At 48.4% G+C, this 19,295-nt stretch overlaps 2 long non-coding RNA genes across 2 annotated transcripts; one reads left to right on the top strand and one right to left on the bottom strand.

Annotated features, from left to right (window-relative positions):
* Positions 1 to 3,154: 3,154 nt before the first annotated feature.
* Positions 3,155 to 15,034, bottom strand: LOC148140407 (uncharacterized). The gene is made up of 2 exons (XR_015753051.1): positions 14,906 to 15,034; positions 3,155 to 3,419 (listed from the first exon to the last, which is right to left on the bottom strand). It is a non-coding gene; the product is annotated as an uncharacterized LOC148140407 (long non-coding RNA).
* On the top strand, positions 9,556 to 16,713 carry LOC122541400 (uncharacterized). The gene is made up of 3 exons (XR_006309592.2): positions 9,556 to 9,712; positions 9,815 to 9,935; positions 15,572 to 16,713. It is a non-coding gene; the product is annotated as an uncharacterized LOC122541400 (long non-coding RNA).
* The last annotated feature ends 2,582 nt before the right edge of the window (positions 16,714 to 19,295 follow it).

The following is a 19,295-nucleotide window of genomic DNA, read 5'->3' as shown; positions in this document are numbered from 1 at the left end:
GGGGGGATGGGGGAGTGTGAGGGGGGATGGAGGAGTGTGAGGGGGATGGGGGAATGTGAGGGGGGATGTGGGGAATGTAAGGGGGTGGATAGGGCGTGTGTGAGGGGGGGATGGGGGAATGTGAGGGGGGATGGGGTGTGTGAGGGGGGGATGGGGGAGTGTGAGGGGGGATGGGGGAGTGTGAGGGGGGGATGGGGGAGTGTGAGGGAGGAGGGGGAGTGTGAGGGGGGATGGGGGAGTGTGAGGGGGGATGGGGGAGTGTGAGGGGGATGGGTGTGTTTGAGGGGGGGATGGGGGAGTGTGAGGGGGGGATGGGGGAGTGTGAGGGGGGATGGAGGAGTGTGTGGGGGATGGGGGAATGTGAGGGGGAATGTGAGGGGGGATGTGGGGAATGTGAGGGGGTGGATAGGGCGTGTGTGAGGGGGGGATGGGGGAATGTGAGGGGGGATGGGGTGTGTGAGGGGGGGATGGGGGAGTGTGAGGGGGGGATGGGGGAGTGTGAGGGGGGGATGGGGGAGTGTGAGGGGGGGATGGGGGTGTGTGAGGGGGGATGGGGTGTGTGAGGGGGGGTGGGGGAGTGTGAGGGGGGATGGGGGAGTGTGAGGGGGGATGGGGGAGTGTGAGGGGGGATGGGGGAGTGTGAGGGGGGATGGGGGAGTGTAAGGGGGATGGGGGAGTGTGAGGGGGGATGGGGGAGTGTGAGGGGGATGGGTGTGTTTGAGGGGGGCATGGGGGAGTGTGAGGGGGGGATGGGGGTGTTTGAAGGGGGGTGTGGGAGTGTGAGGGGGGGATGGGGGGAATGTGAGGGGGGGATGGGAGGTAAGTGAGGGGAGGGAGGTTTGGGTTCGTGCGATGAAGATCAGGGGAACTCTGCCTGAGGTCTGAATCAACAACTGCTGTTAATAATAACAACATAACAGTTTATCTGTCATTACCACTGTCAGGGAAGTTGCTGTGAGTAATCGGAATACAATTCCCCCCCACCCCCTCTCTGTCACAGACGGTGACTAAGTTGCCTCAGTCATTTACATGTCTAAGACAACTTGGAATCACATCGAGACAAGTCCTTCACTCTATCTGACTTCAATAAAACTTCCCTCAGACTCCCACATTCCAGTCCCAGTGAACGCTGACACACCCCACCAACTGTCCCTCACTTATAGTTTCGTTTTCCAGTAAATTTGCCTGCTTATCTTAGAAGGCCTGTTTGTTTTGGTGTCTGACTGCGGACGTGCTCCTTAGCTGGCTCTATCACCTTTTGCAGTATTACACTGGCACTGTCACAGTGCTGGGCCCGCACTACTCCCCACACCATTCGAATGTGGTTGGGAGAGTTTGCAGACCCATTCCACTGTCACAAGTATTTATTACCATCCCTCCCTCGGGTAGCTTTCAATTCGGAAATTCCCAGGTCAACAAAGCCCACAGAAGGAAACCAGATTTGGGCTGGACCAACCCGAAATTACGCAGCACCATCCCTGCGCTCCAAACCCACTTCCAAATTTCCCTTAAAGGGAATGTTGTTCCCCTGTGACACGATACCGCAGACAGCTCCTGTTCCCAGCTGCGTCCAGTTCTGCAGAAGGGTCACTGGATTCGAAACGTTAACTCAGCTTTTCTCTCTCTCTCTCTCTCTCTCTCTCTCCCCACAAAGTTAAAAATCACACAACACCAGGTTATAGTCCAACAGGTTTAATTGGAAGCACACTAGCTTTCGGAGCGACGCTCCTTCATCAGGTGGTTGCCTATTGGACTATAACCTGGTGTTGTGTGATTCTTAACTTTGTGCACCCCAGTCCAACACCGGCACCTCCAAATCTCTCTCCGCAGGCACTGCAGTCTCCTCAGAGTCCTGAACCAGGCTATTTGGCCCATCAGCACACCTGCTAGCTTCTCTAGCGTAACCCAATCAGTCCCAACTCCCCGCTGTATACTCGACACCCTGGAGGCGAATGTGCTCCCACATTAAACGTGAACCGAAGGAGAAGGTTGGAACCCCCAACTTGCATTTGGGTAGCGCCTTCAACGCAGCACACAGTCACCTCCCAGGAGTGTTTGTTCAACACCATCTGACACTGAGCACCGCACGGGGGATGTGAGGGCAGGTTTGGTCACAGGAGCCTCTCAAAGAAGTGGGAGATATGGAGACGGAGATTACAGGAAAGGAATTGCAGAGCTAAGGCATGGCCACCAATAGCGATGGACTATAGGAAACCTGAGATGGTGAGGGAGCAGCACAGGAGCAGCACAGAGGTCCTGGTGAGGTGGGAGGCTGGAGGGGGTTGTGATCAGGATGGGAATGTTAAGATCAAGGTAATGCAGTCAGTGTGCACTGGAGGTGACAAGGAGAGGATTTCAGTTCACAGGGTTTCGGATTAGCTCATCTACCGACGAAGCAATGTCACAGGCCAGTGAGGAGAGCACAGGGATATTGGAATGGCCGATTCCGGAGTTAACACCGATGCAGACGAGGGTCTCTGAAGCAGATAAACTGCGGTGCGGACAATCCTGGTTTCACCACAGACGGTCGGGTGGGGACAGGGAGCAATCGCCCGGCTAGTGGTGAGAAGGGCACTGTCTGTCCGATCCTTCATGTACCCCTGGACTCTCAGCGCCACCACATGCTGCCCTCGAAGGGGCTGTGGGTTAGGGGGTTAGAGACTGTCACACATCTCCCTCTGGAAGGTGCCTTTGTAAAGGGAGTCTGGAGGGAGGTGCAGTGGTTCGTATCCGAGCAGCTCCGTGCTCCACGGCCAGTTCCCCGGGACACACACAAGCGTCGACTGCGCCTGGAGGACCAGCAACTCAGTGAGAGGCGCTCTCTGGTCTGCCCGAAATGTGCTGGTCTCCCAGAGCAAGGACCTGACCCCCCCCCGACCGAGTGTTCCAGACTGGGACATCCCAAGGTCCGGAACGAGGTGCTGAGGGACTATAGCTTGGGGCAGCTGCTGCCAAGGGGCAGTGGGGGAAGACCACCATCTGAGGGCTTCCTGCTGAAGGTAAGCAGGGGTCTGTCAAGTTATCGGACCCTCTCAGTGCCTCCTAGGTTTGAGTAACAGATGCCTTTGGTTTGTTTGGATAGAGTCAAACCCCAATGTTTGTTTGCTCCCTGGATTTGCTACCATACAGAAACCGAAATGCGTTTGTGACTGTGTATAGAAAGAAGGATTTATTTTGCAAATAAAGTCTATATTTAAAAGGAGCACAGTCTCTGAGTGACTCAATGAGGAGACGTGGATGTTTACTGCCCGCGGTTCCCGTTTCGATGCAGACCCTCAAGCGACGCCATCATCACCTTCGAAATGCAACAAATGCGAAAACCTCCTTCCCAATCCTGGCTTCAACTTTGGCCCACAATCCTGTGTAACATTTGCTGGCTTTACCATCCTCCATTCCGTTAGACTCTCATCTGCTGCGGGCTGAAGGAGGAAGGTCAACTGTAGCTTCAGGAAATCTCAACGCAACACCAGCCCAGAACCGTTCTCAGCAACGTCTGCTTTCGAAATCCACACCCACCCCCCCTCCCCCCACAGGAGCTGTGTCATGAAGCTGATAGCTGCCAAAATACTTCTGGCATACTTCCTTTCTTTAGCCACTGAGTTCACTTTAGTGAATATGTTTACAATTGTGCCCTCCACAGTGACCACACTTTGAGAGGGTTTCACCAGCTGCACCTTGGAGTGCCTTGAGGTCATAGAGAGTGGGGGTGGGGGGTGGGGGGGGTACACAGTGGGTTAGCACTGCAGCCTCACAGCGCCAGGGACCCGGCTTCGACTCCAGCCCCTGTCTGCCTGGGGCTTGCTCGCACATTCTCTGCGTGGGTTTCCTCCCACGGTCCCGAAGATGTGCAGGTTAGGTGGACTGTCCCTGGGGGAAAGCAGGTTTATTGGGGTAAGGGGACTTGGCCTGGGGCAGGCTGCCCTCCACAAGGTCGGTGGGGACCCGATGGGCTGAATGGCCTGCTTCCCCATGCTAGGGATAATGCAAGTCGCGATTTTCGAGAAGATTGAGGTTCAGGTTGTAGGTTTGCCCGTTGAGCGGGAAGGTTTGTTCTCAGACGTTTCGCCACTATGCTCGGTAATGTCATCAGTGAGCCTCTCCTGAGGCACTGGTGGTACGTCCCACTTTCTATTCACATGTCTCGGTTTGTTGTGATGGGTGATATCTTTCCCAGGTCTGTTTCTCAGAGGTTGGTAAACGGGGTCCAGATCGATGGGTTTATTGATGGAGTTCCGGTTTGAATGCCAGGCCTCTAGGAATTCCCGTGCATGTCTCTGTTTCACATGGATGTATTGTTCCAGTCGAAAGAAGTGCAAATTCTTTCTTTCCTCATGCAACCCATCTCCAACTGACTTTCAGCTCAGCACATTAATGGAGGTCAAGGTTGGAGTCTGTTCTTGCTTAATTACCTCTGGGATGTTCCAATAGGAACTGCCCTTAATCTGTGATTCTGTACTTAATCTGTGATTCTGTCCTTAATCTGTGATTCTGTACTTAATCTGTGATTCTGTCCTTAATCTGTGATTCTGTACTTAATCTGTGATTCTGCCCTTAATCTGTGATTCTGCCCTTAATCTGAGATTCTGTACTTAATCTGTGATTCTGCCCTTAATCTGTGATTCCTGTTTGGTTTTGTTGTCCGCAGTTTGAGCTGTAAGGCTATTTTTGTTTTGTGAAAATGGAAACCTCTAAGCCTACATTTGACTATTCTGAAACGTCAGTTACGTCTGACTCTGTTGCAAAGTTTCCAGTAAATCACTCAGGATAATTTTGGTCATTGTCGAACAGGTAGAGAGTGTGTGTGTGTGTTTGTGTGAGTGTGTGTGTGTGAGTCTGTGTGAGTGTGTGTGTGTGTCTGTGTGAGTGTGTGTGTGTGTGTGTGTCTGTGTGTGTGTCTGTGTGAGTGTGTGTGTCTGTGTGTGAGTGTGTATGCGTGTGAGTGTGTGTGCGTGTGTGTCTGTGTGTGTGGGTGTGAGTGTGTGTGTTCGTGTGTATGTATCTGTGTGAGTGTGTGTGTTAGTATGAGTGTGGCTGTGTGAGTGTGTGTGTGTCTATGTCTGTGTGCCTGTGTAAGTGTGTGTGTGGATGTGAGTGTGTGTGTCTGTGAGTGCGAGTGTGTGTATGTGTGTGTGTGAGAGAGAGAGTGAGTGTGATGGAATATAAGCCTGTCAGAGGATGTGTGCGAGGGTGTGAGTATGGGTGGTGGTGTATGTGTGTGTGTGTCTGAGAGAGAGTATATGAGTGAGGGTCTGTGGGAGTGTGTGAGTATGTAAGAGTGTGTGTGTGTGTCTGTGAGTGTATAGTGTAGTGGGGTTACCTGTAGTGTGACATGAACCCCAGATCCCAGGATATGCAACAACACAGAGTGACAGAGCAGAGGCTGATAGCCAAGTTCAGTACCCATAGGGAGGGCCTCAACCGGAACCTTAGGTTAATGTCACACTGCAGGTCAACCCAGCACATTATACACTCTCTCACACACTTACACCCACACACATACAAACACCACTTTATATATTCACACACTCACACAGACCATGTCTCATACATATGCTCTCTCTCTCAGACATATAGCCTCTACACTCACACCCACACACATACCCTCTCACAGGCTTTACTGGGTCATACTCACACCCACACACATACCCTCTCACAGGCTTTACACTGTCACACTCACACCCACACACATACCCTCTCACAGGCTTTACTCCGTCACACTCACACCAACGTACATACCCTCTCACAGGCTTTACTCTGTCACACTCACACCCACACACATACCCTCTCACAGGCTTGACTGCGTCACACTCACACCCACACACATACCCTCTCACAGGCTTTACTCCGTCACACTCACACCAACGTACATACCCTCTCACAGGCTTGACTGCGTCACACTCACACCCACACACATACCCTCTCACAGGCTTTACTCTGTCACACTCACACCCACACACATACCCTCTCACAGGCTTTACTGCGTCACACTCACACCCACACACATACCCTCTCACAGGCTTTACTGCGTCACACTCACACCCACACACATACCCTCTCACAGCCTTTACTCTGTCACACTCACACCCACACACATACCCTCTCACAGGCTTTACTCCGTCACACTCACACCCACACACATACCCTCTCACAGGCTTTACTGCGTCACACTCACACCCACACACATACCCTCTCACAGGCTTTACTGCGTCACACTCACACCCACACACATACCCTCTCACTGGTTTTACTGCGTCACACTCACACCCCACACATACCCTCTCACAGGCTTTACTCTGTCACACTCACACCCACACACATACCCTCTCACAGGCTTTACTCTGTCACACTCACACCCACACACATACCCTCTCACAGGCTTGACTGCGTCACACTCACACCCACACACATACCCTCTCACAGGCTTGACTGCGTCACACTCACACCCACACACATACCCTCTCACAGGCTTTACTCTGTCACACTCACACCCACACACATACCCTCTCACAGGCTTGACTGCGTCACACTCACACCCACACACATACCCTCTCACAGGCTTTACTGCGTCACACTCACACCCACACACATACCCTCTCACAGGCTTTATTCTGTCACACTCACACCCACACACATACCCTCTCACAGGCTTTACTCTGTCACACTCACACCCACACACATACCCTCTCACAGGCTTTATTCTGTCACACCCACACCCACACACATACCCTCTCACAGGCTTTACTGCGTCACACTCACACCCACACACATACTCTCTCACAGGCTTTACTCTGTCACACTCACACCCACACACATACCCTCTCACAGGCTTTACTGCGTCACACTCACACCCACACACATACCCTCTCACTGGCTTTACTGCGTCACACTCACACCCACACACATACCCTCTCACAGGCTTTACTCTGTCACACTCACACCCACACACATACCCTCTCACAGGCTTTACTCTGTCACACTCACACCCACACACATACCCTCTCACAGGCTTTACTCTGTCACACTCACACCCACACACATACCCTCTCACAGGCTTTACTCTGTCACACTCACACCCACACACATACCCTCTCACAGGCTTTATTCTGTCACACTCACACCAACGTACATGCCCTCTCACAGGCTCTACTCTGTCACACTCACACCCACGCACATACCCTCTCACAGGCTTGACTGCGTCTTACTCACACCCACACAGATACCCTCTCACAGGCTTTACTGCGTCACACTCACACCCACACACATACCCTCTCACAGGCTTTACTGCGTCACACTCACACCCACGCACATACCCTCTCACAGGCTTTACTGCGTCACACTCACACCCACACACATACCCTCTCACAGGCTTTACTGCGTCACACTCACACCCACACACATACCCTCTCACAGGCTTTACTCTGTCACACTCACACCCACGCACATACCCTCCCACAGGCTTTACTGTGTCACACTCACACACACACTCTACTAAGCACACACACACACACGTCTCAGGAGTGAATTTGCATTTGTCGAATTGTATTTGCAGATACTTTCTACTTTGCTCAAAAAGCACATAATCGGCAGGTAGTCCATCCGTGTAATATTTTATAAATTCCTACTTTGGAAATCAAACCAGTCTGACTCAAGATTGGGCTACAGACTCTAACCTCACACCTTTAATGCCTTGTCTGAGCTGAGATGTCAATATTTCAGCAAGGCGTTCGATAAGGTTCCCCACAGTCGGCTATTGTACAAAATGCGAAGGAATGAGATTGTGGGAGATACAGCAGTTTGGATCAGTAATTGGCTTGCTGAAAGAAGACTGAGGGTGGTGGTTGATGGGAAATGTTCATCCTGGAGTCCAGTTACCAGTGGTGTACCGCAAGGGTCGGTGTTGGGTCCACTGCTGTTCGTCATTTTTATAAACTACCTGGATGAGTGCGTAGAAGGGTGGGTTAGTAAATTTGCAGATGACACTAAGGTCGGTGAGTTGTGGATAGTGATGAAGGATGTTGTAGGTTACAGAAATTCATAGATAAGCTGCAGAGCTGGGTTGAGAGGTGGCAGATGGAGTTTAATGCTGACAAGTGTGAGGTAATTCACTTTGGTCGGAGTAACCGGAATGCAAAGTACTGGGCTAATGGTAAGATTCTTGGTAGTGGAGATGAGCAGAGAGATCTCGGTGTCCAGGTATCCAGGTTGACAGGGTTGTTAAGAAGGCATACAGTGTTTTGGCTTTTATTAATAGAGGGATCGAGTTCCGGAACCAGGAGGTTATGCTACAGTTGTAAAAAACTCTGATGCAGCCGGACTTGGAGTATTGTGTACAGTTCTGGTCACTGCATTATAAGAAGGATGTGGAAGCTTTGGAAAGGGTGCAGAGGAGATTTACTAGGATGTTGCCTGGTATGGAGGGAAGGTCTTATGAGGAAAGGCTGAGGGACTTGAGGCTGTTTTCATTAGAGAGAAGAAGGTTGAGAGGTGACTTAATAGATACATATAAGATAATCAGAGGGTTAGATAGTGTGGACAGGGAGAGCCTTTTTCCAAGTATGGGGACAGCGAGCATGAGGGAGCATAGCTTTAAATTGAGGGGTGATAGATATAGGACAGATGTCAGAGGTAGTTTCTTTACTCAGAGAGTAGTAAGGGTATGGAATGCTTTGCCTGCAACGGTAGTAGATTCGCCAACTTTAAGTGCATTTAAGTCGTCATTGGACAGGCATATGGACGTACATGGAATAGTGTAGGTTAGACGGGCTTCAGATTGGTATGACAGGTCAGCACAACATCGAGGGCCGAAGGGCCTGTACTGCGCTGTAATGTTCTATGTTCTTTTCTTATAAATCTTAAGTTATCTCGGGGTTGTGACTTGAAACAAGTTCTGGGATTTACATATTAATGAATCGAAACATGCAACCCATTCTAAAGGAATGTATTTTTTAGTAGACTGTAGACTTGTTCAGTATATTGTGTCAGTTGCACGACACTGTGACGTTGTGCTATAAATTCTGTGTCCTGTGTATCCTGCCCCACCAGCTCCCTAACAAAGGAGCAAGGCTCTGAAAGTTTCTCTTTCCAGATAAACCTGTTGGACTATAACCCGGTGTTGTGTGATTTTTTTTTATTTAACCTGGTCAACAAAGAATAACGAGTAAATTGTAACTGAAACTCAGACAGACGCGCATCTGCAGTCCTCACTTTCTCCCAGTGAAACAATTCCCCCCACAGGGAATCCAGAAAGACCCTGGATTTTTTTAGCTGTTGGAAACTTGCCCCCCCCCCCCCCCCCCTCTCTCCTGCCGCGCTTTGCTGTGAGCTCCCAAGCCTTGCTTGAACCCTGAAGGAGGGTTACACCTGAAACATTGACTTCTCCACCTCATGATGTGTGTCTGACTTGCTGTGTTCTTCCATACCGCCTGCCTGCCTACTCTGTGTTCCCCAAGCAGCCCTGAGTCAACTGATCTAGGGCCAAAGTGGGGAGGAGGGAAGGATTGTGAGCACAGAGCAGCCTATTACACTGAAGGGAAACTGTCACCGCCCATCCACACAGAGAGTACAGTACTTTCCACTTTGTTTACCAGCTTCCCAGCCGCCACTTTGTCCCAGGGAGATTGAAGGGGTCGCCTGAAAATAGGTTGAGTGGCCAAAAAACAATTATAAAAATGGCAACGACCATGGTGAAATGGTTTCAGCATCCCATGGAAAGGTGAGCTGTAATATTCCAGGGTGGGCTGGCTGGTTGTATTCCCAGATCCTGGGTTGGGTTCATACACCGATTTCCCAGCCCCTGCTTTTTTTTTTCCTGCAGGTTTATGGACAAAGTGGCGATTGTGAGTGTGTCAACTTACCGGGACCGGTATCTGGACGAGTTGGAAAGTAAAAGAGCAGCTGGGTTTGGCGTTAAATCCCGAGGGAGCACTGAGACCCAGGTATTGTACTCCCGGGCACCGGGATTTCTGCTCGGTTTTGTTTGTCCCAAACCGTGTTTGAGCCTGTACCGGTAAACATGGTCCTTGCACAGTCTCTCCCCCACCCACCCACCCACCCACGGTCATCTTAATGTGCAAACTCGCCAGCCCGTCCCCCGAGTTAATCAGTTGTCGGTCTTTATCTCAAAAGGATCCAACAAAAAGGGGGAAGCTTTTACCAAAGCTGGGAGCTGAGTCAGTTGGAATGTTAGTTACTGTGTCCGGCCTCCTGTGCAAGGAAAATTATTTCTGTTTCAAAACTGTGCTTTATCTCACAAGAACCAGCTGGAAAAGGCTCGAAGTCAGATCTTACAGACTTTGCAGAGAGGATTTTTTTTTTAAAAAGGAAACATTTTGGCATTACCCCAAGCTGCAAAACAACAAAAGCACTCCATACTTACGCAGGAAACTTCTATTAAGTTCAAAAAAAAAATCCACACAACCCAGTCCGACATCAGTATCTCCAAATCAGGAAACTTTATTTAGGGCCTGAGAGCTGGACCTTCACCAGGAAACCCTCAGAGGGTGGTCTTTCCCCACTGCCCCTTGGCAGCAGCTGCCCCAGTCTTTAGTGCGCCCCTCAGCGCGAGTCCTGGACTTTGGGATGTCCCAGTCTGGAACACTCAGTCGGGGGTGAACTCCTTGCTCTGGGCAGACCAGAGAGCGTCTCTCACTGAGTTGGTGGTCCTCCAGGCGCAGTTGATGTTTGTGTGTGTATAGGGGAGGGGGGGGACATCCAGAGAAGTATCTTATGGGCAGAAGTTGGGCCTGTAGTCAGTGGGGTTTAGAAGGTTGAGAGGTGACCTCGTTGAAACTTATATGGTTCTGAGGAGTCTTGACGAGACAGAGGGGGGAGAGGTTGTTTGCCCTTGTGGGAGAGTCCAGGAGCAGAGGACAGCATCTCAGGGGAAGGGAGTCACATATTGAAGACAGAGATGAGGGGGAGGTTACTCTCTCACAGGGGAGTGAGTCTGTGGCGACTGGGTCTTCTAAGTGTATTCAAGGCTGAGGTGGACAGATGTTTAGTTAGTGAGGGACTAAAAGGTGATGGGGGAAAGGCAGGAAAGTGGAGGTGAGGATTATCAGAGCAGCCTTGGTCTTATTGAGTGGTGGAGCATTCACGATGGGCCAAATAGCCAACCACTGTTGCTATGGTTTTATGGTTTTTATTTACAGCTTAGCTCGTCCATTTACCCATTCTGTCCATTCGCAGCACTTGGGTTAGTTTTGAGGGGAACATATCTATATATATAGAGAGAGAGAGAGAGAGAGAGAGAGGGAAGCTACTGTTTCCACACAGGATGAGGGGACATGACCTTGTCTCGCCCTGTACTGAAATGTGGAAACAATTTCACACACATTGGGTACTAGAGGTTTCGGAACATTTCTGCTGCAAATGATAAGTCAGATGAAATGAACTGTGGATTTAAAATCTGAGACTGATGAACAAAATGCTGTGATAGATATTAAGGGACAAAGGAGGTTATGTGGTGTTTCACCGCTCAGAACTTGAATTGATTTGGCTCTCTCGCAAATCTGACCAAATGTGTGTTTTAAAGATGTTGATCGATGGGTTAATATTGGTCAGAATATGAGGGAGAGCTCCTGTTTCCTCTTCACATGTGGAGTGGCATGGAGGTTTTCAGATTCACCTGGGAGGGCACCCTGGGCACGAGTTGAACATCTCACCTGAGATGACGAGCACCTCCTGAACACTGCGACGTCTCCTCAGGACTGCACCCGAGTGTGGTTTTTTTAAGACTTTTGTGCTTAACATCTGGAGTGGGATCTGAACCTACAATTGTCTGACTCAGAGACCAGCTCATTACCCACTGAACCGAGCTGTGACGATAGCTGGGCGAAAGTGAGGACTGCAGATGCTGGAGATCAGAGACATGATGAGAGTGTGGTGCTGGAAAAGCCCAGCAGGTCTGGCAGCATCCGAGGAGCAGGAAAATCGACATTCCGGGCATGAGCCCTTCATCAGGAACCTGCCCGGAATGTTGATTTTCCTGCTCCCCGGATGCTGCCTGACCTGCTGTGCTTCTCCAGCACCACTCTCATCTTGTCTGTGTCTATAGCTGGACCACTCCTGTACCCATCTTCCTACGTTTCAAATCGACTTTACCTAGAGACGATCTCAGCACAGTCTCCCCACTTTGTGCAACACCAATCTGTACAGAAATTGTAAAGCAGGCTAAATTTGGCGCTGAATAGTTCTGTGCAGGTGTAACTGGCCAGCCTGAAAGCAAGGATTGTACCTGGGTACCTTTGTACCTCAGACGGCATTGTAAGAAAAGAATAAACTTTTCGCTATACTCATTGAGTACATGCGGCAATAAATTCATTTCAATTCGTAGGACTGTTTTATTCCTGCATAGACTGTTCAACTAACTGTAGTACATGAGTGTATTTTACCTGATGCCTCAGTGTTTACGTTATCCCCTGTAGCATAATAAACTCAGGAGCAGATATTGTGGTATTGAAGGATCCAACGGATGTCTATTGCAACTAACTATTATGTAAAGATATTGCATTCCTCAGGCACGTATGTGTCTGGGCTAATATTAAGCTATTAGATTACAACAAAGGAGCATTCTTCTGGAAGAGTGTCATGCTACAAGTTATCTGAGGTAAGGTGGAGTTCGAGATCTTTCCGTCCTCAGATCATATGCTGCGTTGCAGTATTAAGGTCATGAGCATGTCCCTTAAAGGTCATAGCGTCTTCGAGGTGTACAGCGGGAGAAAAAGACCCCTCAGCCCATCAAAATCAAGCGCATGACTATTCTAATCCCTTTTCCCAGCACTTGGCCCTTAGTCTTGGCATTACAAGGGCTCAAATAAATGTTCCTTCAATGTTTTTGGGCCACCTCATGTCTCTACCACCCTCCCAGGCAGTGAGCTCCGATTCCCACCACCAGCTTCTGAGGGAACACGTTTGTTTCCTGGCATCCCCTTCAAACCCCCTGTGCCTGAGCTCCCATCGATGCCCCTCCGCCAAGGGGACAAGTCTGTTACTGCCTCTGCACCCCATAATCTGATACATCGCCGTCATGTCCCCCTTCATACTGACATGAGGAATATCACAACAGGAGTCCAATAGCTTTCAGCATTAAGTACCAGAAATACTTTGCTGTGAACAAGCCGGCACTTCCTGATGATGAGGGATTTACTGTAACTCTGTGCAATGTCATGATTCGGTTAGGAGGAGTGGTGACTTCCTTCTCTTCTACCATTCCTCTATTGTCCACAACAAAATGTGAATTTAAAATAAGGAAGACAGTGGCAAATTACCATCAAATATGTAACTGTATATAGCTCAGTGTCAGAAACAAGTCAGCACAGTTTCTTAAAGCATTCAGTAAAGAGCTCATTAATTGCAGAAAAGAGCCTTAAGGAACAAAGAAAAAAGAAAGTTTACAGCCCAGGAACAGGCCCTTCGGCCCTCCAAGCCTGTGCCGACCCAAATGTACTGTCTAAACCTGTCGCCCAATTCCTAAGCATCTGTAACCCTCTGCTCCCCACCGACTCATGCCTCTGTCCAGACGCATCTTAAATGAATCTACCGAGCCTGCCTCTACCACCTCTGTTGGCAACACGTTCCAGACCCCCACCACCAGTACCACACATGGTGAAGTACTTGCCGCGTGTATTCCCCATTCCACCTCTCACCTTGAAAGCGTGACCTCTCGTTATTGAATCCCTCACCCTGGGGAAAAAGCTTGTCTCTATCCACCCTGTCTATACCCTTCATGATTTTGTAAACCTCAATCAGGTCCCCCCTCAATCTCCTTTTTTCGAATGAAAACAATCCTAACCTACTCAACCTCTCTTCATAACTAGCACCTTCCACACCAGGCAACATCCTCGTAAACCTTCTCTGCACCCTCTCCAAAGCGTCCACATCCTTTTGGTAATGTGGCGCCCAGAACTGTACACAGTATTCTAAATGCGGCCAAAGCAACGTCATGTACAACGTTAACATGACTTGCCAGCTCTTATACTCAATACCCCGTCTGATGAAAGCAAGCATATTATATGCCTTCTTGACCACTCTATCCACCTGTGCAGCAACCTTCAGGGTACAATGGACCTGCACTCCCAGATCTCTCTGCTCATCAACTTTTCCCAAGGCTGTTCCGTTCATTGTATAATTCGCTCTAGAATTAGACTTGGAAAAATGGAAAGCCCATTAATAAAAGGTTTTAAAATTTGCAAATTTATTCAACTACCCTTCTCGAAAAATAACATTTATGTGCAAGCAAAACCCCCCCCCTCCTCAAAACCTGGGAAAGATATAAAATTCTGTGCAGAATGTTATTTTAAAAATATTTTGGAGAAGTAACATTTAAAATCATAACAATATAATTGTTTACGGATTGTCCCAATCGCTTGTCTGTGGTCAAAAATCAGTTCCGACATAAGCACTGGGATTTCTTTTGAGATCAGTTATGGCTGGTTGAAGTCTCTCTTCTGGGGACAATCGTTTTGGTGCACACTTCTCCATTATGAGCACTCTATTTGCAGAGACAACATTTTCCAGTTTGCTTTCTATATCCTCTAAGGGTATGCTGCGTGACTGATGGAGGTGAATTGTGCTTGGCTTTCAACTAACACACTTGCTAAGAGAGGGTTCAGAGAACGAAAGGGCTGTTCCTCCTCTGAGTAGATACCTTCAATGTCCTTTCACCCCATGAGTTCAGAAGTCAATAATTCTATTATTCATGCGATCTCTCTCTCTCTCTCTCTGAAAATCTTGTCAACTGGATGTCTCTGTCTAAACCCCGTGTGTTTGAAGACACATCTTTATCTGCAGCCAGTGACATGTACTTTGCCAATTGTCCTTTCCAAAAATTCAAGATATGTAGATATCAGTCAACATTCTAAATTTATTCTAAATTAATCTTTAGATCTCATTTTCATAACCCTACCTTAAAATAGCTGCACAAACAACATTTTGGAAGTGTAGCGGTGAACTTGAAGCAAAAGTATTTCACTGCAAACTGATCTGAACATATGGGAAGCGTGAGATGGCACGGTGGCTCAGTGGTTAGCATTGCTGCCTCACAGCGCCAGGGACCCGGGTTCAATTCCAGCCTCAGGTGACTGTCTGGGTGGTGTTTGCACATTCTCCCCGTGTCTGCGTGGGTTTCCTCCCAATATCCAAAGATGAATTGACCATGCTAAGTTGCCCGTAGTGTTCAAGGATGTGTAGGTTAGGTGCATTAGTCAGGGGTAAATGTAGAGTAATAGAGTAAGGGAATGGGTCTGGGTGAGTTACACTCCGGAGGGTCAGTATGGACTTGTTGGGCTGAAGGTCCTGTTTCCACATTGTAGAGATTCTATAAAGTTAAAGAGCACCACCATTGGTCGGAGGGTGAAATTACAGTGTGACATGGTCACAGAAAGATTTTGTTATAGTTGTGGACTTCGAAAAATATAATGGAGAAAACCTATTCTGAACTGTGTCAACAGCAAATAAGACATTGTATAAACATTGACTGATATCAAATTGCAGTTACTTATTAACTGCTCACTGTGTATTTTATCCTGGAGCTATTAATCTTTATGTTAATGTCTTTATTTATATATTTCAGGAAAATAGACCACATTCCAGCACCAAGAAAGTGTTCAAAAAGACGTTGAACTGAAACACAGAATCATTCTGCAGTTTTCCAAGATATTGACAAAGTTTGAAAACCAACAGTTTTTTTGTATAACAACAAGCTTCACCTTTTTGTTCTCAATTCATACCGACGTCACCTTTTGACTCAGCTATTCCAGAGCTTTTCTAATCAACCTCCCATGTCACAAGGAGCCCTGAGGCTTATTCCTGAGGCGAAATATAGTGAAAGTTGAATCTCTAACCTATTCCAGACAGACAGAAATATGAGCTTGCAGAGCCCACACTTCTTGCTGGCTACTTGAAGATTCAAAGAGAAAACCTTTAGGATCAGGAGACCTTTGAACAAGAGATTTTTTTTTTTAGATTTTTTTTTAGATTACTTACAGTGTGGAAACAGGCCCTTCGGCCCAACAAGTCCACACCGACCCGCCGAAGCGCAACCCACCCATACCCCTACATTTACCCCTTTAACCTAACACTACGGGCAATTTAGCATGGCCAATTCACCTGACCCGCACATTTTTGGATTGTGGGAGGAAACCGGAGCACCCGGAGGAAACCCACGCAGACACGGGGAGAACATGCAAACTCCACACAGTCAGTCGCCTGAGTCGGGAATTGAACCCGGGTCTCTGGCGCTGTGAGGCCAGAGGGGACACGTGACTTGCGTGTTTATTTACCCGCGGTTTAATCTCCTCTGGGGTCCCTGGGTTTTACGGTTCTCAGCTTAACAGGCTGCTGTGGGATTGCGGCCCTGTCATTTTTAAAACGGGTTTGAAGCCCGGGGTTCAAGTAACCAGGGCCGTGGGATTTGACGCAAACACATCAGTCTCCAGTGAGTGTCTGACAGACAAGACTCCCCAAGGAGGAAATTAAAACCTTAAAAGTGAAACTCCCTCCCCACCCCAAACAGTTGTTCAGAGTAATGTGAGGTGTATACAGGCCAGGGTGATCAAATGTGTCGTCGCATTAATAGGACGCACATTGGCCATTTCAATTCAATTCTCTGACTATCTGGGAGGGGATCTGTCAGTCTGTCTTTCTCTCTCTCTCTCTGTCCCCTCTTGAACTTTCTTTTGTTGATTTTTTCAAATAAAACCTCTTCTACTCACAGCAATGTGACTCAAGGTTATTTGAAGTTCGGGAGATGGATAAATTTTGTAGTGCAAGGTGGTTGTTCTGGAGGCAAAGGGGTAAAAATACACAAGAAGCAGACTGAGAGAGAGTGTGTTTGTGTGTGCAGGAAGGAGGCACAAGGTGTGTCTTTGTAGCTAGGCTGGGAATGGGAGACAGGATCTGGGAGGGGCGGGGTGTGGGGGGGAGAGAGGAGGGAGAACAGGGGTCTCCAGTATCCAATCAGCACCCAGCTCCAATCACTTTATCCCAGAAAATGCCATCCGCAAAATTAAATTCTGGGAAGGAGGCAGTGATCTTTCTTAAAAAGGACTCCCAAAGAAATCCACAGTCTCTTGCTGGACAGAAAGTGGGATTTGAACACAAAGAGCTTTCAAAAGCTGACTGGGGGGCAGATGTTCGCGGGTAAGGGGACGGCTGGAAAATGGGAAGCCTTCAGAAACGAGATAACGAGAGTCCAGAGACAGGATATTCCTGTCAGGGTGAAAGGAAAGGCTGGTAGGCATAGGGAATGCTGGATGACTGAAAGAAATTGAGGTTTTGGTTAAGAAAAAGAAGGAAGCATATGACAAGTATAGACAGGAGAGATCGAGTGAATCCTTAGAAGAGTATAAAGGCAGTAGGAGTATACTTAAGAGGGAAATCAGGAGGGCAAAAAGGGGACATGAGATAGCTTTGGCAAATAGAGTTAAGGAGGATCTGAAGGATTTTATAAATACATTAAGGACAAAAGAGTAATGATGGCAAAAATAGGGCTCCTCAAAGATCAGCAAGGTGGCCTTTGTGTGGAGCTGCAGGAGATGGGGGAGATACTAAACGAGTATTTTGCATCAGTGTTTACTGTGGAGAAGGACATACAAGATATAGAATGTAGGGAAATACATGGTGACATCTTGAAAAATGTCCATATTACAGAGGAGGAAGTGCTGGCTGTCTTGAAAAGCATAAAATTGGATAAATCCCCAAAACCTGATCAGGTGTACCCTAGCTTCCCACAGAGTTCTAGAGAAGTGATTGCTGGGCCTCTTGCTGAGATATTTGTATCATCGATAGTCACAGGTGAGGTGCCAGAAGACTGAAGGTTGGCAAATGTGGTACCACTGTTTAAGAAAGATGGTAAGGACAAACCAGGGAACTATAGACCCTGATGTCAGTGGTGGGCAAGTTGTTGGAGGGAATCCTGAGAGACAGGATGTACATATACTTGGAAAGCCAAGGACTGATTAGCAATAGTCAACAGTGCTTTGTGCGAGGGAAATCATGTTTCACAAACTTGATTGCAATTTTTGAAGAAGTTACAAAGAGGATTGATGAGGGCAGAGCAGTAGATGTTGATCTATATGGACTTCAGTAAGGCATTCGACAAGGTTCCCCATGGGAGACTGATTAGCAAGGTTAGATCTCATGGAATACAGGGGGAACTAGCCATTTGGATACAGAAGTGGCTCAAAGGTAGAAGACAGAGGGTGGTGGTGGAGGGTTGTTTTTCAGACTGGAGGCCTGTGACCAGTGGAGTGCCAGAAGGATCGGTGCTGGGTCCACTGCTTTTTGTTATTTATATAAATGATTTGGATGTGAACATAGGAGGTATAGTTAGAATTTTTGCAGATGACACCAAAATCGGAGGTGTAGTGGACAGCGAAGAGGGTTACCTCAGATTACAACAGGATCTGGACCAGATGTGCCAACGGGCTGAGAAGTGGCAGATGGAGGTTAATTCAGATAAATGCGAGGTGCTGCATTTTGGGAAAGCAAATCTTAGCAGGACTTATCCACTTAATGGTAAGGTCCTAGGGAGTGTTGCTGAACAAAGAGACCTTGGGTGCAGGTTCATAGCTCCTTGAAAGTGGAGTCGCAGGTAGATGGGATAGTGAAAAATAGTGCTGAGTTTATTCTCCTTAAACAGATTGCAGGATTGGACTTCCCACTTCCCTGGATGGGTGCAGCTTCAACACCCAGGACACCACCAGCCCACTTGACTGCAGCTTTAACACACACTGCCTTAACCAGCAACAAGAGGCACTGCAGAGACCTGCGAATGTTCCTTTGACAGTCCCTTCTGCATTTATGACCACGAGGACCACAACAACTTTTCCTCAATGTCAACATATACAATGTCAATCTATTTTCGAAACTGTGTGTCACAGCATTACTTCCTGACACAGAAGAAATTAAACACTTCCTTGTCTGGGGTAAACAAATTAGATTAGATTACATTACAGTGTGGAAACAGGCCCTGCAGCCCAACAAGTCCACACCGCCCCGCTGAAGCGCAACCCACCCATACCCCTACATTTACCCCTTACCGAACACTACAGGCAATTTAGCATGGCCAATTCACCTGACCTGCACATCTTTGGACTGTGGGAGGAAACCGGAGCCCCCGGAGGAAACCCACGCACACACGGGGGAGAACGTGCAAACTCCACCCAGACAGTCGCCTGAGGCGGGAATTGAACCCAGGTCTCTGGCTCTGTGAGGCAGCAGTGCTAACTGCTGTGCCACCGTGCTGCCCACAATGATCATAAGGGTAGGCAGTTCAGCTAAAACAAAGGCAAACG

Source organism: Chiloscyllium plagiosum, unplaced genomic scaffold (assembly GCF_037043375.1).
Source record: "Chiloscyllium plagiosum isolate Xiang-an unplaced genomic scaffold, Cpla_swu_hap1 HiC_scaffold_35, whole genome shotgun sequence".
NCBI classification, from domain to species: Eukaryota; Metazoa; Chordata; class Chondrichthyes; order Orectolobiformes; family Hemiscylliidae; genus Chiloscyllium; species Chiloscyllium plagiosum.
This window is presented reverse-complemented; position numbering and strand designations above follow the sequence as displayed.